Source organism: Schistocerca nitens, chromosome 7 (assembly GCF_023898315.1).
Source record: "Schistocerca nitens isolate TAMUIC-IGC-003100 chromosome 7, iqSchNite1.1, whole genome shotgun sequence".
In the NCBI taxonomy this organism is placed as follows: Eukaryota; Metazoa; Arthropoda; class Insecta; order Orthoptera; family Acrididae; genus Schistocerca; species Schistocerca nitens.
The window spans coordinates 164,112,863-164,137,028 of NC_064620.1; the positions used below are offsets into that span (position 1 = coordinate 164,112,863).

At 42.6% G+C, this 24,166-nt stretch overlaps 1 protein-coding gene and 1 non-coding gene across 2 annotated transcripts in view; one reads left to right on the plus strand and one right to left on the minus strand.

Annotated features, from left to right (window-relative positions):
* LOC126195519 (eyes absent homolog 2-like) overlaps positions 1 to 24,166 on the plus strand; it is a 211,728-nt gene that overhangs the window by 23,348 nt on the left and 164,214 nt on the right. The gene's annotated exons all lie outside the window — the stretch shown is intronic.
* On the minus strand, positions 1,724 to 1,796 carry Trnat-agu (transfer RNA threonine (anticodon AGU)). Its single transcript has one exon. It is a non-coding gene; the product is annotated as a tRNA-Thr (tRNA).

A 24,166-nucleotide genomic window follows, 5' to 3' on the forward strand; every position in this document is an offset into this window, starting at 1 on the left:
GAATCAAACAGAGCTTGGATGATGTGCACAGGTACAGCTGCCCATGCAGCTTCAACACGATACCACAGTTCATCAAGAGTAGTGACTGGCGTATTGTGACGAGCCAGTTACTCAGCCACCATTGACCAGACGTTTTCAATTGGTGAGAGATCTGGAAAATGTGCTGGCCAGGGCAGCAGTCGAACATTCTCTGTATCCAGAGAGGGCCGTACAGGACCTGCAACATGTGGTCGCGCATTATCCTGCTGAAATGTAGGGTTTCGCAGGGACCGAATGAGGGGTAGAGCCACGGTTCGTAACACATCTGAAATGTACCGTCCACTGTTCAAAGTGCCGTCAATGCGAACAAGAGGCGACCGAGACGTGTAAGCAATGGCACCCCATACCATCACGCCGGGTGATAGGCCAGTATGGCGATGACGAATACACGCTTCCAATGTGCGTTCACCGCGATGTCGCCAAACACGGATGCGACCATCATGATGCTGTAAACAGAACCTAGATTCATCCGAAAAAATGACGTTTTGCCATTCGTGCACCCAGGTTCGTCGTTGAGTACACCATCGCGTCAAGGGTAACCGCAGCCATGGTCTCCAGGCTGATAGTCCGTAGCGCGTCATCTTCGTGGTGTAGCAATTTTAATGGCCAGTAGCGTAAATTATGATCAAGTAACTGCATATTCTATTCCGTCAGGGTTTGAACGGTTTCATGTACATTTCCATTTAAGGCACTGTAATGCTCTGCACGGGAAGTGGACTGATCAAACTATGATCCTGCGTGTTAACCCTATCTTGTCAACCAAAAATGAATATTTGATACTGATCTAGCAACGGTTCAATGATTCGTAACCAACAGCTGCGAAGGCACCTGTCGAATCGCGACACGGACTCTCGAAATGAAGTACCCACAGGACTTTGAGAGCGTTCTTCCAGTTTGGTGTGAGCGCTAAAACTCGCTCACTGTGTCAATGGTTCAAATGGCTCTGAGCACTATGGGACTTAACATCTGTGGTCATAAGTCCCCTAGAACTTAGAACTACTTAAACCTAACTAACCTAAGGACATCACACACATCCATGCCCGAGGCAGGATTCGAGCCTGCGACCGTAGCAGTCGCGCGGTTCCGGACTGAGTGCCTAGAACCGCTAGACCACCGCGGCCGGCGCTCACTGTGTCACCAAAGTCACAAAGCCTTTCGTTTTCCGTGAGATTAAACCCTCAGGATAGCACTCGTTGTAGCCAGGCGCGGCTCTTAGGCAGGATGTTAGACGGAGGCCGGTGGAACCCAGGCCGCAGCTCGGAGTCCCTCGCCTCGCCTCGCCTCGCCTCTCAGTGATTGATGGAGCCCCGGCCGCTGTAGCGTTTCCCAGTTCCCGGCCGTGAGGCAGGGCCGAACTTTCACTACGGCATCGTGCACCCCGTAATGAGTTCGCACGGCTCGGAAACTGTGATGTGCACTTTCCAACAACAGCTGTTTAAGAAATTGCTGTCATAGGGCATCACTCGGCCCTTTGTACAAATATGGTAAAAGAATTAATATACTACCGTAAGGTAATATTAAAAATCATTTACCTTATACGTATGTGGTGCTTGTTGTTTCGGACTTGTCTGAACCAACAGACACCATTTTGATCCTGCGGCAACTCTAAATGAAGACACAAAGGAATTAAATACATTAGCTGCCAGTGGGCATTGAATTGAATCAATGAGGCAAGTTGACAATTTGTGCCGGACCAGGATTCGAACCTGTATCTTCTGCTTACTAGGTAGATGCGCTGACCATTACGCCATCCGGACACAGTAGTCACCACATCCGCACAGATTACCGTAGTATGCCTCCGGCCAGACACAAATTCTCAACTTATACCATACACTATTGGTGTAGTGCCCCTTCTCATTTGCCACATTACTCGTAGCATCTCACCGATTCCCGTAAGTGTTCGAGCATGGTGTGCATCTGCACTGAAGGGATCATTGGCCGTCTTTACCTCAGTTACATATATGTGGTGTCCGTTCTTTCGGACATGTTAGCAGGCAGATGCGCTGATCATTACGCCATCCAGACACAGTGGCACCACAACCGCACGGACCACTCTAGCACGCCTCCCATCAGACCCAAATTCTCAACTTATATCACACACTACTAATGCAGTGCCCCTGCTTAGTAGCCTCATTACTCGCGGCATCTCGCTGATTCTCATAAGTTTCTTGATGCAATAATTTACCAACAGCCGTATGTATTGTAGAAATTTATTTTATGAACTTCTTATATGCTACCAGTTTCGGCATTACATTGATGCCATCTTCAGGCCCCATACGTCATAGTCATATAATCGCTATACACGGAAGGAGCCGTATAACTGACTCCGTGAACCAAATCGCTATGCAACAGCTCTTGATGGCCACACAGACTGGGGCGGTTTGCAAACATCGATCAAACATCGATGTGTGGTCATAGATCACCCGCCCCATCTGTGCCGCCTGGCAACCAAGAACTGTTGCATAGCCATTTGATTCACGGATCCAGTTATATGGCTCCTTCCCTGTATAGCGATTTTATGACTATGACGTGTGGGGCCTGAAAATAGCATCAATGTAATGCCGAAACCGGTAGCATGTAAGAAGTTCATAAACTAAATTTCTACAATTCATACGGCTGTTGGTAAATACTTACTCCCGGCAGAATCTCTCTAGGTCATGAATAAGCTGGCATTAATTTCGAAACATTTCGTAGGTACATCTACGGAATTTGAGGCTATCATGTAGTAATTCTGTGATAGTAGCACCTGTAAGGAGACGTGCAGTTGAATTTAAAATATAACAAACATAATTTACATGGCAGTACACAAATGGTTATGACTGCAGAACTGTCCTAATCTCTAACTTTGATAATGCAGTATGATACAGTCAGAGTTTCTAAAAATCGAGTAATGGACTGAAATATGGCTTAGAAATATTTTTAGAAAATCTCCCTCCATGCGTTCTTTTTAGTCAACAAAACATCATGAGTGTAGCTGGAAAGCCGCGAAGACCAAGTTACGTACAAACTCTACCCGAGACATGTTCGGTGAGATGAACATGCACGCTATGGAAGTAGTGACACTCTTCATTCTTGGAAGAAGACTGCATATTTCTTGCCACATGTTGCCAAGACTTGTCCCACTGAAATATAGCTTGTACAGTTGCCTAAACGAGGAACATTTCATTATATAGAAATTTTTCTATACAACGATTGCTGTACACTTTGTCTTCATGACTCGAAATAGTGCGTTGTTTTCAATATCAGCCAAAAACTGGCAGAATTCGTTGCTCGGCTACGCCATTGTTCTATGCAGCCTGCTCAACTGCGGTCAATACACCAGCATCATGTATGACGCCATCGTTGTAGGACAAGTTGAAGCATGCTAATCCGAGAACACTTTATCTCAGCACATACCAAGCTAACGACTACGTTTACGAGTCTTCTGCGATCCGAGACGCTGATGGTTTCTAGACATTAGAAACCGAAACAGTGATACGCGTGCCATAAGCCAAATTCAGAGCAGACGGCATAGAACCGTCGACGCAAACTAGTCCACTTTGCAGTGCTCCTGTGTCTAGTCCACTTTCTCTTTGAAACTGTAGGGCCCATTGTTGTCGTATGTAAATAATGGCGATCGCACGAGTACCCGCTTGTGATCGCGTCAGTTGTCTTCGGTCGACTTGTTCCACTCTCGCATGGCTATTGTTGCTTCATGCCCTGTACTAGTCGAAAGGTCGCACTGAGCGAGCTAGTGAGGGCAGTGGTCAGGTGCTGGATTTGTAATCGGGAGGATGGCGATTCAAATCAAAGTTCGGACATTTAGGTTTACCGTAATTTCCCTAGATTGCTTAAGGCTTTCTCTTGAAAAGGCACGGCCGATTTCGTTTCCGAACTTGCGTTCTGTCACTTATGACCGTCGTCGACGGAACGTTAACGCTAATTTCCCTTCTTTCTTTTTTGAAATATCGCACCATGGGAAAATCGCTTCATGGAGATGGTCATTTTTCTCTGTACGAATACACTTACAAGCTGATATGTTGCCCTTTGACGTCAATGGAGCATAGAGTTACTGGTGATTCTTCGTCTTCTCCCGGCGAACTTCATATTGAAATAGTTCAGAATGAACTGCCGGGTGTCAATGACCATTGGGCATAATCCCGGGTGATCAAAAAGTCAGTATAAATTTGAAAACTGAATAAATCACGGAATAATGAAGATAGAGAGGTACAAATTGACACACATGCTTGGAACGACATGGGGTTTTATTAGAACCAAAAAAATAACCGACAATTGGCGCTTCATCTGATCAGAATAGGAATAATTTGCATAACAAAGTAAGACAAAGCAAACGGCCGGCCTGTGTGGTCGAGCGGTTCTAGGCGTTACAGTTTGGAGCCAAGCGACCGCTACGGTCGCAGGTTCGAATCCTGCCTCGGGCATGGATGTGTGTGATGTCCTTAGGTTAGTTAGGTTTAAGTAGTTCTAAGTTCTAGGGGACTGATGACCTCAGATGTTAAGTCCCATAGTGCTCAGAGCCATTTGAACCATTTTGAACAAAGCAAAGATGATGTCCTTTACAGGAAATGCTCAATATGTCCACAATCCTTCCTCAACAATAGCTATAGTCGAGGAATAATGTTGTGAACAACACTGTAAAGCATGTCCGGAGTTATTGTGAGGCATTGGCGTCGGATGTTGTCTTTCAGCATCCCTAGAGATGTCGGTCGATCACGATACTCTTGAGACATTATTAGCTAACCCCAAAGCCAATAATCACACGGGCTGAGGTCTGGGGACCTGGGAGGCCAAGCATGACGTAAGTGGCGGCTGAGCACACGATCATCACCAAACGACGCGCGCAAGAGATCTTTCAGGCGTCTAGCAATACTTTTTTTTTTTTTTTTGATCTAGTAAAATCCCATGTCATTCCAAGCATGTGTGTCAATTTTTAACTCTCTATCTACATTATTCCATGGTTTATTAAGTTTTCAAATTTATACTGACTTTTTTGATCACCCAGTATTTCGGCAAACGATCACGTTGCCATCATCAGCGCACATGATGATGGCAACGTGGTCGTTTGCCGAAATACTGTGTACGTTCGCCACTGACATCCGGCAGTTCACCCGTGAGCTATTTGGGCGTAGTGGTACTCGATTTTAGGTTTTCATTTTGTTTAACATCTCTTCTCTGGCTTTACATATTAAGTGACGGCGCTGCTGCGACTGAACGTAGGCCATCTCCCTGCAATCTTAATAACGTATTGCTGAGATGTTGTTCTACACATGGTCCAGGTTTAGATTCGTTTGCGCCTTTACATTGACACTTACGAACGATGACACAGGACATCACTGTAATGATTTCCGTAATCACCGTAGCAGCTACAACAAGGGGGCTCAGAATCGACCTCCTGCTCATTGTGAGGCGGGCGCTTGCCAGTCGCGGCACAGAGACGTACGGTGTTGTGCCGACTAATGAGCGGCGGCCCGTGACAGCCCGGTAATGGCTTCGCAACACGGAACAAGGCACCTCTGTCCGGCCGGCGCGGCTTCATTGCCCCGCTGGTCGCGGGCGCCGGCGCCGCCAACACTGGTGCCTTACTGCGCATGCGTACAGCGGCCGCAGTTGTGGTCCGCGAACCGGAATGGTGCGCCGATAGTGGAGCTGATGAGGCCCGCCGGCTCGGCGTCTAGCGTGCGTAAACTGATTACGAGACTCGAGACTCGTCCACTACATGTACGACGTCTTTTTGTGACAGTCTGTTCAACATTTAGAAACGTTTTGTTTGTGACTAACGGGCCAAAATGATGTCTTCTGGATTCCACATTAGTTTGTACACTGAGGTGATAAAAGCCATTTAATATCGAGCGATATGCACGTGTGTAGTTCACGGGGATACCACGTACACAAAGTATAAAAGAACAGTGCGTTGGCACAGCTGTCATTTGTACTCAGGTGACTCATGTGAAGAGATTTCCAACGAACTGGTGATTGTGACCACACGGCGGGAATTAACAAACTCTGAGCGCGGAATGGTAGCTGGAGCTAGACGCACGGGACACTCCTTTTCGAAAATCATTATGGAATTCAGAGATCCACAGTGCCAAGAGTGTGCCGAGAGCACCAAATTTCAGGCATTACCTCTCATCACGGTCAATGCAGTAGCTGACGGCCTTCACTTAACGACCGAGAGCAGCGGCGTTTGCATAGAGTTGTCACCGCTAACAGACAAGCAACACTGCCTGAAATAACCACATAAATCAGTGTGGGACGTACGGCGAACGTATCCCTTAGGACAGTATGATGAAATTTGGCCGTAATGGGTTATGTATGGCAGCAGATGACCGACGCGAGTGCCGTTGCTAACAGCATGACATCCCCTGCAGCACCTCCTGGGCTCGTGACCATGTCAATTGAACCCTAGATGTCAGGAAAACCGCAGTCTGATCAGAGGAGTCACGAATTTAGTTGCTAAGAATTGATGATCAGGTCCGTGTGTGCCTCTATGCCATGAACCCAAGTTCTCAACAAGGCGCTGTGCAAGCTGGTGGTGGTGGTGTGAGCTGTGTTTTAAACTGGGTTCTCTGGCCCAACTGATCCGATCATTGACTAGAAATGGTTATGTTCGGCTACTTGGAGGCCATTTGCAGCCATTCAAGGACTTCATGTTCCCAACAAAATGATGAACATTTTATGGATGAGAAGGCGCCATGTCGCTAGGTCACAATTGTTTGCGATTGGTTTGAAGACCATTCTGGACGATTAGAGCTAATGATTTGGCCACTCAGATCATCCGATATAAATCCTATCGAACATTTATGGGACATAATTGAGAAATCGGTTTGTGCACAAAATCGTGCAGCCGGCAACAGTTTGACAATTATGGGCGGCTCATAGACGCAGCATGACTTACTGTTTCTGTAGGGGACTTCCAACGACTTGTTCAGTCCATATCACACCGAATTCCTGCGCCATGCCGGGCAAAGGAGATCCGACACGATGTTACGACGTACCCCATGACTTTTGTCACCTCAGTGTCAGTCTCCTCTAACTCTCTGGGTGAATTAATTTACAGGTTAGAATGCAGGCGTAAAAATACCGTTCGCAAAAGTATTATACGAAGTGGGACACAGCTAATTTTATATTCATCCTTCCTCTTGATGGCTGATACCGAAACTTTAGCCTCCATACGAAAACCAACAATAAACCTGTATAAACAGTTGAATGCTGCACAATACATGCCACAGAAGAATGACATGTAAAGACAGAAGTGCTGACCTTAATACTTTCCTGTTGGGCAGAGCAGCTACGAGACAAATTAAATATATTTCGAACCCAGTGATTACCTTAGCGGGATACCGACCTTTCACAGATCTCCCAGGCTGTAAGACCTGAGTTTTCTGTTGCGGTTTTCCGTTCCTTATCAGAAAACCTTCCATTTTCAGGCACCAGAGACAGGTCTTTCACCCTCTCTGCTCAACACCTAAAGGAATGCATTACTGAAAACCACAACAATTACATAAAAGTTTTGTGGTTGTGGTACCCCGTCCAATCGCAAAAGAAACCCTATTCCTTGTGAAACCAATGTTTCTGCCATGGTTATTGTGGTCTTCTAGATCCAGAAGAAGTCCGTGCTTTCGCAATTAAACGACAAGTACGTCTGAACCTGATTTTCTGTGTAGTTGCTAAGAAAGAACATATTTTAATTTATATTGAATTTAACGTCCGGAACCTCCGGAACTGGTCACTTGAGAGTGTACCACCATTTTGCCTTCAGTGCATGAATCAGTTGTACTGAGGTCGTACTGTAGTAAAGACTCAAGTTAAATGTTGTAAAATGATGGTCTAGTCCATTATTTTGTAAGGTAGCCAAACTTGGAGAAAATAAGAGAAGAAGAAAAATGTAATCCTGGCAAGTTAAATTAAATTTCTTGCAGAACATTAAGAGGTGTACGAGACTAGACCGCATCAGAAATGACAAACACAGGGCGGAACTTTACCTTGGATGATAAAAGCGAGGGTTATTGGCAACGGTGGCATCAACAAACTTCAAAAAAGAAATATCATGGCTTCAGTAAGCTGATTCTTGAATAAGAAGCAAGACGTGAAAAACGTCAAGCCGGATATGCAAGATTGACGGGTATGTTGTTAGCTAATACCAAGCATCCATTTATTAGGTTAGTGCAAAGGCTCGTAACGGTTTTGTTTTCCGTGTCGGTATTCGGTTCCTGTGGGTTTATTTATCGATTGTCATTTTTTATTTGTAGTTCTCTGTTACTATTTGACTTTACATATTGTCATTTTGTCATTTGGAGATAGTAGAGAAGTGGACGGTAGAAAACGGAGTGCCAAGTGGAGAAATCGCAACTTTCCGACTTATCCATCCATCTGTTTGAGTTCAGTAGAGGGGCGACGGCAGCAGATGGACCCAGAAACAATTGCTCCCTGTGTGGACAGAGCACGGCAAGGAAATGGTTTTCTCATTTTAAGGAGGTTCGTTTTGACATTAGTGACTCTCCAAGTCGAGGAAGACCTTCGGTGTTTGCTGAATATCATTTATACGCATTAATTTACAGCGATCCACGTCAGTGTACTGGATAATTGGTAAATATGATGAACTATGATTATTCCACCATTGTGCGACATATGTATGCAAATAGGGAAGGTTTAAGGATACCTTAGGCTCTAAGACAAATTAACAAAAATCTGCGGATGGCTACTTTGCCTGTTCGTCATCAACTGTCTCGCGAAAAACACCGACCATTCCTTTTCTATATCATAAGTGGTGACGAGAAATTGCGTGTTTATGGCAACATAAGGAATAGCAACTCCCCATACAATGAACTGCGCGCATCCACAAAAGATAATGTCGCGCATCTGGTGGAACAGCGACGGTGTAGTGTACTACGACCTGCTTCCACGAAGCCTGAGCATCACTGCTGACATTTATTGTCAACAAGTGACACGTCTTGGAGAAGCAGTGCAAGAACACTGACCACGAAGACTGCGGGAAGTGATGCTACTCCACGATGACGCCCGCTCGCTTTGTGTTAGACCGGCAGAAAACACTCTACAAGAGTTAGGTTGGGAAATCATTCCACACCCACTTTCTTCACCTGATCTTAAGCCCTCAGATATTCACGTTTTGCGCTCTCCATCGAACAACCTTCTACGAACTTCCTTTCCTGATGAAAATGCGCTCCGAACAACGCCCGACGAGTTCTTCGCCTAGAAACCACGAGCTTTCTTTAGTCACACAATCGAAAAGTTACCCCAGCGTTGGCAAACTACTGTAAATAGAGAAGGAGAATATAATATGCATGACTAAACTCTCTGTTATGTTTATCTGTTGTGTTTATTAAATTAATGGAAAACCGCTATGAACTTACGCACCAATCCAGTATCTTCAATATGTAAAGCAAAGTAAAGCTCCGTGTTCTGGCCTTAAGGCCAAACGGGATCGACCGGCCGCCGTGTCATCCTCCCCCTAGGGCATTATCGGATGCGGTACGGAGGTGCACGGGATCAGCACATCGTTCTCCCGGCTGTTGTCAGCTTTCGTGACCTTGGAGCCGCTGCCTCATTCAAATTGCTCCTCAGTTGGCCTCACGAGGCTGACTGCATCTCGATCCAGTTCCCCACCTAGGAAAACTCCCTGGCACTATCGGGAATCGAACCCGAGTCTTCCACACAGTTGTCGGCCACGCTGTCCAATAGGCTACGGCGGCAGGCTCCTACGATATGAAGCAGCTCGTTTTCCTCGTCATCAGTTTAGTCACGAACAATTCATTGAAACAGTATTCTAGTTTACATGCCGTATACAGAACTGCAGGAGTCCATAACCTCATACTAAAGAATCAACTCGAAGGTGTCCTCTGTAGAATATAACAATTGTTATGTGGTTGTCTTCGTAACAGATGAGGTTTAGAAATGAATATTAGAAAATATAAAAACAACGTAATGCTTAAGGGACACTACGATCAATTCCGGAACAGAAGAAGACAGCCCACTTAGACGATTAACATCACTAACTTGCAGGATTCCTCTGGCTGCGCAACAGTGTCAGCACAGTGCTCTTGCTGCAAACCACAGCATCTGAGACGGAAATACTTAAAAATTACAAGTGAAGTAAATGTAAAGCTGCTTACGTCTGTGGTAACACTTCATCAATATTATTTGAAAAAGTCATTCGAACCCAGAAACCCTCACTTTTGCAGGAATAGCCGTTCAAACCAAGCTGTCAAAACACGCCTCACACATCAAACTCAAAGCATCAGCTTGACACTGGTTCCTCTGCAGCTCATCCAAGTTTCACAGAGAATGTTTCCTAGCGCCGCTCCAAAAATCTGATATATGACTTCTTGCGAAAGAGCATGGTTATTTTCTTCAGTCTGAATCTATGTTCGCTGTCGACAATACCGCAAATCGTAGCAAGATTTAAAAAAATGCGGTTCTTTCATTGCTTTTCCCCCTTTCCCTTTCTTTAGTGTTCTAATTTCTCGTAAGGAGACCTACCGTTGTTCGAACCCTTCCTTTTGGGCACCCAGGCGCGGCAAACCACGTGAAAATTGTCCAATTAGCCCGTAAAATGAAATTATTGTTGTAAGAATATCAGTTTGTTGTGTTAAATACTAGTAAGCTCATGACTCAACCTCACATCTGGCATTACATTCGCTGTACTACGACGTGCTGTGACTGCAGCATCAGATTGATTAACATCCTCGCTAGTCAGTGCTGACATTCAGCACGTCTATTCGCGAACCCTCTTTCTCGGTAAACGTTTGCGAATGCTGTAAATAGAATTAGGTGATTTATAGACGTTTTTTCAGTTTTTATGGACAACGCTGTTTTAACTGAGTGCGTATAACAGAGACAGTGATTATAGACAACGACCTCTGCTTTCAGACGAAACTGAGTGCTGCTGCGGTACAAGGAATTCCTGCTTCTCATTAAAACGTCTTCTTCTCTGAGCACATCGTAAATGTTGGGGGCGAGAATTTAACTGCACGTTGGCTGGAACAGTCGGCGCAGTTTCACTGTCACTGCAGTATTTCGTTTAATCGTCATGGTTCTTACATAGAGAGATGCACAACATGAATTTTTTTTTATTTTGTGGAAATCTGCTGTGCGCGGAAAGGTCATGGGATAACATCACGGAATATTTATTTCTTGTTCTTTGCGCCGAAACACAAAGGAATTCGTTTTATAATCTACGTGCTCCCATTTCTTACGTGGTTCCTAATATATATAACTATTCCTAACCTGGCCGCCATCTCATGAACGTGCCGAAGTTTTCATAAATCAGATCTGGTTCTGACGGACCAGCATGTACGACGTACTGGCGGCAGTCCTCTCTTGTGCGTGTAATGGCGCCAATAAATTCTGACGCCTAATGAATTAAGCAGCACATTCACTGGACTGATGTTTACAGTGCTCATGGCATGAATGAAAAATATAACATTTTTGCTAATAAAGTGCTTACCTTATTCGAACACTGCTTTCCCCCAAAACTTACCAAGGTTAGAGCAAAGTCTACAAAGAAGCCATGGATTACTCGAGGAATAGGGGTATCTTGTAAAACAAAAAGAAAACTGTATCTGTCAATCCGAAACATTTCCAATGTTGATGCTATAGCACATTATAAGAAATACTGCAAAATATTAAAGACTGTAATACGGATGTCAAAGCAAATATATTACAAGGAAAAGATAGTCATATCAGATAACAAACTAAAGACAATATGGGATATAGTGAAGGAGGAGACCGGTGGAACCAGACATGAAGAGGAACAAATAGCATTAAGAGTAAATGATACATTGGTGACAGATGTGTATAGTGTTGCAGAACTTTTTAACAAACATTTTATAACTGTTACTGAAAAGATGGGGTTGTCAGGTTCGGTAGATGCTGCTATGGATTACCTTAGACCAGACATTTCAAGTAACTTCCATAATATGAATTTGACCCTCACTACCCCAACAGAAATAATGTCCATCATAAAATCTTTAAAATCAAAAACATCTAGTGGGTATGATGAAATATCAACAAAGTTAATTAAAAAATGTGACTCTGAGCTAAGTAACATATTAAGCTATCTGTGTAACCAGTCGTTTATCAGTGGAATATTTCCGGAATGGCTGAAATATGCTGAAGTTAAGCCACTGTTTAAGAAGGGAGATAAAGAAATAGCATCAAATTTCCGTCCAATTTCACTGTTGCCAACATTCTCAAAAACTTTCGAAAAAGTAATGTACAGTCGTCTTTATAACCATCTTATCTCAAATAACATACTGTCAAAGTCACAGTTTGGATTTCTAAAAGGTTCTGATATTGAGAAGGCTATCTACACTTACAGTGAAAATGTGCTTAATTCATTAGACAAAAAATTGCAGGCAACTGGTATATTTTGTGATCTGTCAAAGGCATTTGACTGTGTAAATCACAATATCCTTTTAAGTAAACTAGAATATTATAGTGTAACAGGAAATGCTGCAAAATGGTTCAAATCTTATATCTCTGGCAGGAAACAAAGGGTGTTATTAGGAAAGAGACATTTATCAAGCTATCAGGCATCATCCAACTGGGAACTAATTACATGTGGGGGTCCCACAAGGTTCCATTTTGGGGCCCTTACTTTTTCTTGTGTATATCAATGACCTTTCATCAGTAACATTACCAGATGCCAAGTTTGTTTTGTTTGCCGATGATACAAACATTGCAATAAATAGCAAATCAAATCTAGTCTTAGAAAGATCAGCCAATAAAATATTTGTGGACATTAATCACTGGTTCCTAGCCAATTCTTTGTCACTAAACTTTGAAAAAACACACTACATGCAGTTCAGAACTTGTAAGGGTTGTCCCAAGAGTATATGTCTAACATACGGTGACAAGAAGATAGAAGAAGTGGACAGTGTTAAATTCTTGGGATTACAGCTTGATAATAAATTCAATTGGGAGGAGCACACCACAGAACTGCTGAAGCGTCTTAACAAATCTCTGTTTGCAATGCGAATTTTGTCAGACATAGGGGATATAAAAATGAAAAAGCTGGCATACTATGCTTACTTTCATTGCATAATGTCATATGTGATTATTTTTTTGGGTAATTCATCAAGCCAAGCTAAAGTTTTCCGGGGACAAAAACGTGCAGTAAGAGTTATATGCGGTGTGAACTCAAGAACATCCTGGAGAAGCCTGTTTAGGGAACTAGGGATACCAACTACTGCTTCCCAATATATTTATTCCTTAATGAAATTTGTCATTAAAAATATATCACTTTTTCAAACCAACAGCGCAATTCATGGAATCAATACTAGAAATAAGAATAATCTTCACAGGGATTTAAAGTCACTTAATCTTGTACAAAAAGGTGTGCATTATTCAGGAACACACATTTTCAATAACTTGCCAGCAGCCATAAAAAGCTTAACAACCAATGAAATTCAGTTTAAGAGAAGCCTAAAGGATTTATTGGTGGCCAACTCCTTCTACTCCATTGATGAATTTCTTAGTAAAACCAACTGATTTGTATATAAGTACAACATAACTTCTGCACCATTTCAGTGCAGTAATGTGTTCATTGTAAATAAGTATTACAGTAGTTGTATTACATGTTTATTACCTTATAAATAAATAAAAAACTTTTTTATTTTAAATTCAGTGCATTAGTATTTGTAAAATGACTCTTAGTGTTCATTAAAAAATGACGATCATTCCACTTGGGACCTGTGGAATGGTACATTAGCTTATTTGTTGTAGTTGTAAATATTTGTCATGTATTGTTGTTTTTCTGACACGTTCCACATCCTGGAGGACCTCCTCACTACGGATCAATTGGAATGAAAGTAAATCTAATCTAATCTAATCAAAACACTCAATGCCTTATTACGGACGTGAATCGTCAGTTTCTGTGTCTTTCGCGAGAAGTGGGAAAACGTGTGGCGTGTAGTGGTGTGAAAATCGGTCGCTAATGCAGCTGCGACTGGAGTTTAAAAAATGATGTGCGAAACTGTGAGGTTTTTGTCTCTCAGATTGTCAACGGTATTTTATCACTATAAACAGTACTGCGGAAACAATACGACTGAATCAGAAATGAAATAAACATTCGAGCGTAAAAGAAAACAGTAGCAAGTGGAATACACATTTGCAAATAACAGATCCTTCAGGATTGTTTGTAAAAATAAATAAATAAAAAATACAAACGCAAAGGAAAACGAGACCCTGGAAGACCGAGGAAAGTATGAGAATCGTAAGGGACAGGAAAATAGCTACAGCTGGGGAAGAAGAAGAAGAGGAAGAATAAGAATAAGAAGAAGAAGAAGCAACACTGCCGCTGTTAATACTACAAGCAGCACGATGACCACAGACTTAACCAGCTCCTGAGTCTTGAGAACAGTCACAAACCAAAAGTGCCTGTTCCCAACTTGGCTTATAAAGACGTAAGTTCTCAACTGAATGGGAATATTGAGAAACCTCACATGTCCATTTTTTTTTACAAAGCTGAGTTACCTATGATTTTGTACTTCAAACATATAGGTCGACCATGATACAGAAAAACCCCTAAAGTTATAGCATTTTTTGTGTTCTTATGTAGCCATTGTATCACATAAACCGAAGAGAAAGCCTCTCATGTACAAGAGATATGTGCTTTTTCATAATTTTATGTTGTCAGCACTGTTTTAAACCGAAAGAATAATCGATACGTGCTCATGAATGACAAGAAAATGCATACCCTAAGGCGATTTCTACTATTTCTAACAAAAGAAGAAATCATCCTGAACTTCTGCGATAACATATACAATTGGCCGACATGCGTCAAACAATGAAGCATGTGTGGAGTGGAGTATGATTCCGAAGAGAATACAAAGTAGGCATGATTTGTTTGCTTTTGTCTATATTAGCAATAAAGTATTAAGTTAAGAAGTGATTTATGGTTATTTATTACAAAATATTGAGAAAGCCCAAATGTTCACTGAATAAATTTAACATCAAGAAAACGTACGAGCTTCACAATTGTCTACGGCTCGTTGTCATTCTTCCCTCTACATCCAGTTTAACGTAAAATGAGAAAAAATCTGAATTTCAGAATAATTTTAAAAGCTGGAATGTTTCTTTGTATCTTCTAAAAAGTTTTTGGACGTGTGAGGTTTCTCAGTATTCTGATTCAGCTACCCCAAGCATTATACAAGCATGGCTATAGAACTCCAAAGTTAAATATGGTACATCCTCAGTTACAGATTAATTTCTGTTGGCGGTTGTTAATCAGCATACGGAAATTCAGAGTATATTTCTTAACACACATTGTACTGTATATTCTATTTATTACACCAGCTCAGTTGAACAGGAGTAGCAAAGGAGCGCAGCCTGGTCTTTTCGAACCCGAAGTAGACGTATGTTCTAGTGGGTAATATTAATAAACAGGCATAACTTAAAAATCCGTAAAACTTGCACCGAGTTCGGCGTATGGATTTCGTCGCTTAACGGGTGCACATTTTTCGCCTCTTTCGGCGATAATGCGGACGGATCGCGTTTCAGAATTCATAAATGACGCAATTAACAAGGTTCGCGGCCAGGCTGCGTCCACCGGGCGCAAACAATTAGAGGATTTGCCTGATGGATGTTTCCCTGGGCGGGCGCGCGATAAATCACCCAGGCTGACAGCTGCCGTGCCGCGCAGACGCCCTTCAAAAAACACAGCCGCGCGCTGCCCGTGCCCTACCGGACAATCTCACAGGCGAGCGAGGCCTGTCCCGTCGCTTCAGAAACGCGTTCTCGGTTCAGACGCATTGTTTTCCAACCAGTGTGATGATGGAAAAGGTGTAGCAAGACTCAAACAGGGCTTTTCTACTTTTCGCGAACTTTCGCCGCTTCGTTAGCTGTAAATACAGCTTCGAGTCTTGGTTTTGGCAAAAACTTTCGATTGTTATTTCTGATGGATACTTGCTTAGTTACAGCGATACGTATTTGTTTCCACGTAAATATCTGATTTCTTATTTCAAACATTTTTGTATAATAAAATCACCCAGTTGGGTAGGTAAACAGCCAACACATTCTGCTACTGTTACTTTACAGTTACGTTATTTCCGTTACGCGACCGTCTTTATGTAGAAGTTTTCGGCATGTAGGGAGGAGTATCGACTGACATTGATCAGGCAGTAAAGCAAACTAAAGAAAAATTTGGAGAAGGGATTAAAGTGCAGGGAGAAGAAATAAAAACTTTGATGTTTGCCAATGACATTGTAATTCTGTCAGAGACAGCAAGGAACTTGAAAGAGCAGCTGAATAGAATGGACATCAACAAGAGCTAAACAAGGATCGTGAAATTAAGTCGAATTAAATCAAGTGATGCTGAGGGAATCAGATCAGGAATCGAGACGTTTAAAGTAGTAGATGGGCTTTGCTATTTGGGCAGTAAAATAACTGATGATGGCCGATGCAGGAAGGATATAAAACGGGCCGGCCGAAGTGGCCGTGCGGTTAAAGGCGCTGCAGTCTGGAACCGCAAGACCGCTACGGTCGCAGGTTCGAATCCTGCCTCGGGCATGGATGTTTTTGATGTCCTTAGGTTAGTTAGGTTTAACTAGTTCTAATTTCTAGGGGACTAATGACCTCAGCAGTTGAGTCCCATAGTGCTCAGAGCCATTTTTTTGATATAAAACGTAGACTGACAATGACAAGTAAAGCGTTTCTGAAGAAGAGATATTTGTTAACATCGAGTATAGTTCTAAGAATTAGGAAGTCTTTTCTGAAGGCATTTATGTGGAGTATAGCCATTAATGGGGTGAAACATGTATGGTAAACAGTTTAGACAAGAAGAGATTAGAGGTTTTTGAAATGTGGTGCTACAGAAGAATGTTGAGGATTAGATAGGTAGATCACGTAACTAATGAATAGTTACTAAATAGAACTGGAGAGAAAAGAATTTTGTGGCACAACCGGACTAGAAAAAGGGGATCGGTTGATAGGACCATTCTGAGACATCAAAAGAGCAGCAATTTAGTAATGGAGTGAAGCGTGGGGTGTAAAAGTCGCAGAGGAAAACAAGAAATGAGTACGGTAATCAGATTCAGAATGGGTGTAAGTTGCAGCAGTTATTCGGAGTTGAAGAGGCTTGCACAGGATAGAGTAGTATGGACAGCTGCATCAATTCAGTCTTGTGGCTGAAGACCACAGCAACAGTAACAACAACAACAACAACAATAACGACAACATCGACTGACACCGACGTTAAATTTTGCGAGGTTGCGTGCCTGCATAGTTCTGGTAAGGCATCTGCTCACGAATATCAGTTAATTTGGATTCGAATATTTGGTCTTTAAACAAATTTTCAATTCTCAGCTCTCAGGTTAGGTGCGTATCAAAATGGTTTGCTGAGATACGTATGCTGTGATTCGTAAAGATTTAATTTCGTGTTCCAATTATATGTGTAAACCCTGGTTTGCGTATATTCGAGAAACTGATTGCGGTACATTGTTTAAAAATTTGAACTTTTCAGTCCTAAAACAAAGAGCACGATAGGCCATTTACAAAGAAAACTGCAGTTATAATAGTCAGACGATGTGAAATGGAGGCAGTAGTTGAGAAGGGGTGAGACAGGAATGTAGGCCGTGCGCCATGTTATTAAAGCTTTGTATAGAGCAAGCAATAAAAGAAATCAAGTAAAACTTACTGTACGAGTGGGGTGTAGGCAGAAGACATTGAAAAATTTAAGGTTTTCAGGATGCACTGTAATTCTGTCAGAAACAGCAAAGGAATTGAATCATCAGTTAAACGGAATTGACGTTGTGATTCTTGAAATTTGACATTATCTTGAAAGTTGGTTATAAGTAGCACGTCAAAAAAGTATACTAATTAAATCAAATGTTTCTCAGGAAATGTAGGCGCTGTTTGGGCAGCAAAATAACCGACGATAACACGAGTAGAGAAGATATGAAATGCAGACTAACAAAGAAGGAAACATTTTTTTGTAAAAGAGAAATATGTTAACATAAATTTACGTTTAGGAAGATTTTTCTGGAAGCATTTGTTTGGAGTGTAGCCTTATACGAAAGTAGCTCGTGGGCGATAAACAGAAGGAAAATTAGAGGAAGAACTCGCATAGTCGCAAATTCTCTCTCATTGTTAGGCGCGAATTTCATGAACTTACTTAAAAACCCTGATCAGCGGTGTGTGAGCCTTGGGGGTGGGGGCATTTATCGGTCACTTTTCATGTTTTTTTTAGTTTCCGCATTGAATGGGATGGAAAAGAAGCGAACTGTTAAAAGTGTTGATTTAATGATACAAAGTTAACGTTTATCTTCAAATGAAGTCGGTTAAAACAAATATTAAATATGCTTATCACATCTAAGTGCAGTAGACTCGTATTAAGGGATAAATTGTGTTCCGAGGGTGCAAGAGGGTGAAGGGGGGCATGTGAGGGCTACAAGCGCAAGGGAAAGTAGGTCGCCGACTTGTGTTCAAGCACTCCCCCGCTTGATAGGTCTGCAAATTGGAGATCGAGCAGATGATTCCCAACTCCATCTACCCCATTAGTCGCAAGAAGCAACTACAGGTGTTTCACGCACTGACCCCTCTGCAGTGCCCTTCTGAATCACTAGCTACGCAGTGCACACATGCCCGAGGGCGTTTTGTTTTCCACGAAGTGCGTTGACACTGCATGGAATGCAGATACAGGCTAGTAATGTTTACACAAATAACGGATGTGGACAAAATCTGCGTAAATCTCTGCACACTGCTCTACACTGCTAGGGGGGAAATTGATTCTTAGTTAGCCGGTACAGCGGCTGTAAAGGCAACTTCCCCCCACTACAAGTGCTGCTCGCTTTTCTGTTTACACACAGACTGTACCTCCCCAGCATTTCCTGACCTGTTAAATGAGTACACAAAATACTACACTGAGTTCGTCCTAATATAGTGGACTTATTTTCAGTTTATTAAATGAGTACTTTTCACAGCTGCTAAGCAAGCTTTTATGTAAAACGCGTTCCTGTGAACAATGACTGAGAAGTGTTTGTGTGATGTTGTCAGTAACCTTTGTAGTGTTGGTAGGAAAGGGATTGGATTGGTAAACGTGGCACCTTGCTGCTGTCTATGGTTGCTAGCTTGTTGTAAAGCTGTGTAACTGTGTTGTAGTCACTTGGTGGTGAATTAATGAATGACCAGAAAGTTACTGCACTTCTTCCGCCATTAATTGAGATAGTGGTAGGCTGCATAAATCTCTTCTATTCAGGAACTGCTGGCACTAGAGTGGGCTGCATCCAGTGGAACCACTTTCCACACATCTACAGAATATCTTTAAAATGGATGTGAATATGTCTGGTGGAATGGGACTGGCCATGTTCATGTCTAGAACAGCAATCTGCTGCACTGCATTTCTTGATTTATGTTGAAATATCTCACGTTCCATAATACCTAGAAGACCTACTTCTGTTACAGAGGGATGCAATTTAAGCCTCTGGTCTCTTCAGAAGTTGGGAGAGCTGAGGCTCGGCTGGTTCATTTGTTGCCCTCACGCTGTGAGAAGTATTCCAGACAGTGATAGTGGAGACAAATCGACATTGTCGAATACATATTTACAGCATGTTACACACAGCATAGGCTGTTCTCTGTGGTAGGCTATTGATAGATGCAGATGTTCAGATTTTGTACATAATGGCTTAGTTAACAACTGGCACATAAGTACTCACTTAGTAAACTGAAAATAACTCTACTATATGAAGTAAAGTTATTTTGTTTATTTTCACAAAAGAACTACACAGGAAATTCTGGGGAGGTACAGTATCTCTGTGAACTGAAAATCGAGAAGTGTCCGTTGTGGGGCAGTTGCCTTCTTTGGAAGAACACTACAGGTGCCATACACGTTGACTAAGAACGAATTTCCCATCTAGTAGTGAAGAAGGCATGGGCAACTGGAATTCGGTAGTAGGAAAAGGGAGAGAAGGAAACGTAGTAGGAGAATATGGATTGGGGTTAAGAAATGAAAGCAGAAGCCGCCTGGTAGAATTTTGCACAGAGCACAACTTAATCATAGCTAACACTTGGTTTAAGAATCATTAAAGAAGGTTGTATACATGGAAGTTCAAGTGGTTCAAGTGGCTCTGAGCACTATGGGACTCAACTGCTGAGGTCATTAGTCCCCTAGAACTTAGAACTAGTTAAGCCTAGCTAACCTAAGGACATCACACACATCCATGCCCGAAGCAGGATTCGAACCTGCGACCGTAGCGGTCGCGCGATACATGGAAGAACCCTGGAGATACTAAAAGGTATCAGATAGACAATATAATGGTAAGACAGAGATTTAGAAACCAGGTTTTAAATTGTAAGACATTTCCAGGGGCAGATGTGGACTCTGACCACAATCAATTGGTTATGACCTGTAGATTAAAACTGAAGAAACTGCAAAAAGGTGGGAACTTAAGGAGATGGGACCTGGATAAACTGAAAGAACCAGAGGTTGTACAGAGTTTCAGGGAGAGCATAAGGGAACAATTGACAGGAATGGGGGAAAGAAATACAGTAGGAGAAGAATTGGTAGCTTTGAGGGATGAAGTAGTGAAGGCAGCAGAGGATCAAGTAGGTAAAAAGACGAGGGCTAGTAGAAATCCTTGGGTAACAGAAGAAATATTGAATTTAATTGATGAAAGGAGAAAATATAAAAATGTAGTAAATGAAGCAGGCAAAAAGAAATACAAACGTCTCAAAAATGAGATCGACAGGCAGTGCAAAATGGCTAAGCAGGGATGGCTAGAGGACAAATGCAAGGATGTAGAGGCTTATCTCACTAGGGGTAAGATAGATACTGCCTACAGGAAAATTAAAGAGACCTTTGGAGATAAGAGAATGACTTACATGAACATCAAGAGCTCAGATGGGAACCCAGTTCTAAGCAAAGAAGGGAAAGCAGAAAGGTGGAAGGAGTATATAGAGGGTCTATACAAGGGCGATGTACTTGAGGACAAAATTATGGAAATGGAAGAGGATGTAGATGAAGATGAAATGGGAGATACGATACTGCGTGAAGAGTTTGACAGAGCACTGAGAGACCTTAGTCGAAACAAGGCCCCCGGAGTAGACAACATTCCATTGGAACTACTGACGGTCTTGGGAGAGCCAGTCCTGACAAAACTCTACCATCTGGTGAGCAAGATGTATGAAACAGGCGAAATACCCTAAGACTTCAAGAAGAATATAATAATTCCAATCCCAAAGAAAGCAGATGTTGACAGACGTGAAAATTACCGAACAATCAGTTTAATAAGCCACAGCTGCAAAATACTAACACGAATTCTTTACAGACGAATGGAAAAACTAGTAGAAGCCGACCTCGGGGAAGATCAGTTTGGATTCCGTAGAAATACTGGAACACGTGAGGCAATACTGACCTTACGACTTATCTTAGAAGAAAGATTAAGGAAAGGCAAACCTACGTTTCTAGCATTTGTAGACTTAGAGAAAGCTTTTGACAATGTTGACTGGAATACTCTCTTTCAAATTCTTAAGGTGGCAGGGGTAAAATACTGGGAGCGAAAGGCTATTTACAATTTGTACAGAAACCAGATGGCAGTTATAAGAGTCGAGGGACATGAAAGGGAAGCAGTTGTTGGGAAGGGAGTAAGACAGGGTTGTAGCCTCTCCCCGAGGATAATGGAATGTAGTCGAATTAAGTCGGGTGATGCTGAGGGAATTAGATCAGGAAATGAGACGCTTGAAGTAGTAAAGGAGTTTTGCTATTTTGGGAGCAAAATAACTGATGATGGTCGAAGTAGAGAGGATATAAAATGTAGACTGGCAATGGCAAGGAAAGCGTTTCTGGAGAAGAGAAATTTGTTAACATCGAGTATAGATTTGAGTGTCAGGAAGTCATTTCTGAAAGTATTTGTATGGAGTGTAGCCATGTATGGAAGTGAAGTATGGACGATAAATAGTTTGGACAAGAAGAGAATAGAAGCTTTTGAAATGTGGTGCTATAGAAGAATGCTGAAGATTAGATGGGTAGATCACATAACTAATGAGGAAGTACTGAATAGGATTGGGGAGAAGAGAAGTTTGTGACACAACTTGACCAGAAGACGGGATCGGTTGGTAGGACATGTTCTGAGGCATCAAGGGATCACCAATTTAGTATTGGAGGGCAGCGTGGAGGGTAAAAATCGTAGAGGGAGACCAGAGATGAATACACTAAGCAGATTCAAAAGGATGTAGGTTGCAGTAGGTACTGGGAGATGAAGAAGCTTGCACAGGATAGAGTAGCATGGAGAGCTGCATCAAACCAGTCTCAGGACTGAAGACCACAACAACAAGTGAAGAAGGGCATGCGGAGATTTACATATATTCTGTCCATATTCGTTCCTGGTATTAGTGTTGTTAGGACTTGTATGTCCATTCCATGGAGTGTTAACCCATGCTATGTAAAATAAAAACATCCCCCGCACATGTCCGCACTCGGTCCACAAGACGCACTGCTGATGGTCGGTGTATGGTTCAAATGGCTCCGAGCACTATGGGACTTAATTTCTGAGGTCATCAGTCCACTAGAACTTAGAACTACTTAAACCTAACTAATCTAAGGACATCACACACACTCATGCCCGAGGCAGGATTCAAACCTGCGACCGTAGCCATCGCGCGGTTCCAGACTGTAGCGCCTAGAACCGTCGGCCACTCTGGCCGGCGTAACTTTGTGAAAAACTCTGTAGTTGCTTCTTATGACGTAGTGGGGAATAACCTGCTTAATCATCAGTTTGCCAACCTGTCAAGGAGGAAGTGGATAACATAATCCGACGACCTACCCTCTCTCTCACTTGCACCCTAAACACGCCCCGCTCCACCCTCGTACACCGTCGGAACACAATTTATTCCTAAATGCGGCTATACTGAACTTAAATGTGGTGCGCACGTTTTATATTTGTTTTTAAGCGACTTCATTTAAAGATAAACAATAATTTTTAACTATTAAAACAATGTTTCCAACAATTTGCTATTTTTCTATCCCCTGCAACTCAGAAACTATTAGTCCTAGAGAACAAATTAGCAGCACCGTGTATGTAGGAAACTTAATGTAGTTTACTTTTGTACCGGGAAACGTTTTCGTCCGAAGCCGCGGATTTCTAGTTATTCGAGAAACATAAAAAGTTACGTTCAAATGCCCTACCCTACCATCCTAACGCTCACGCCCAACAGATCAGGACTTTCAGCTGTTGTTCATTAAATTGTCGCCTAGCATTGTGCAAAAATTTACGAATAGGCGATTTTTCACCCTTATCGACCTACTTCGGTCTTCGTAGACTGGGCTGTTCGTAATGAAGACGTACTGTATCGCATGCGGGAGAAAAGAAATTTATGGCACATTTTGATTGAAATAAGAGAGAGATTGATAGGACAGGTTCGGAGGCATCAGTTAATTTGGTAATGGAGAGAAATGTGGGGCCGCATCTCGTGGTCGTGCGGTAGCGTTCTCGCTTCCCACGCTCGGGTTCCCGGGTTCGATTCCCGGCGGGGTCAGGGATTTTCTCTGCCTCGTGATGGCTGGGTGTTGTGTGCTGTCTTTAGGTTAGTTAGGTTTAAGTAGTTCTAAGTTCTAGGGGACTTATGACCACAGCAGTTGAGTCCCATAGTGCTCAGAGCCATTTAGAAATGTGGGTGGGCGAGTGGGTGGGTGAGTGTGGGAAGATGGGTGGGAATTAAAACTTGTAGTCGGAGACCAAGACTCGACTACTGTAAACCTTTCAAGCGGATGCAGATTACAGCAGTTAAGCAAAGAGGAAGAAACTTGTAGAAGGTAGGCTAGCGAAGAGAGCCACATCAAGCCGTCTTCGGACTGAAGAGTGCAACAACGAAGAGGGAAAATCACAAAAAAACAATAACATCTCACTTTTATGGTGCTAGCAGTAGTGCTGCACGAAATGAGCATTTGCAGAGCAGTGTGTAACCATTGGCCATCGTAATCTGTATAGCTGTTGACCACCGTAATCTGTGGCCACACGGCTGTGCGTGCTTGAACGCAGGCTACACTTTTCAGAAGACCGCGATCTGCGCAGGTAACAACAAAAAAAAGAAAAGCTCTGCAAAAAAGCTGAGTCTCCTAACGATCCGTTCATTTGCACTGTCGATGAGGCTACTTGAGTTCCTAAAATATACAAAG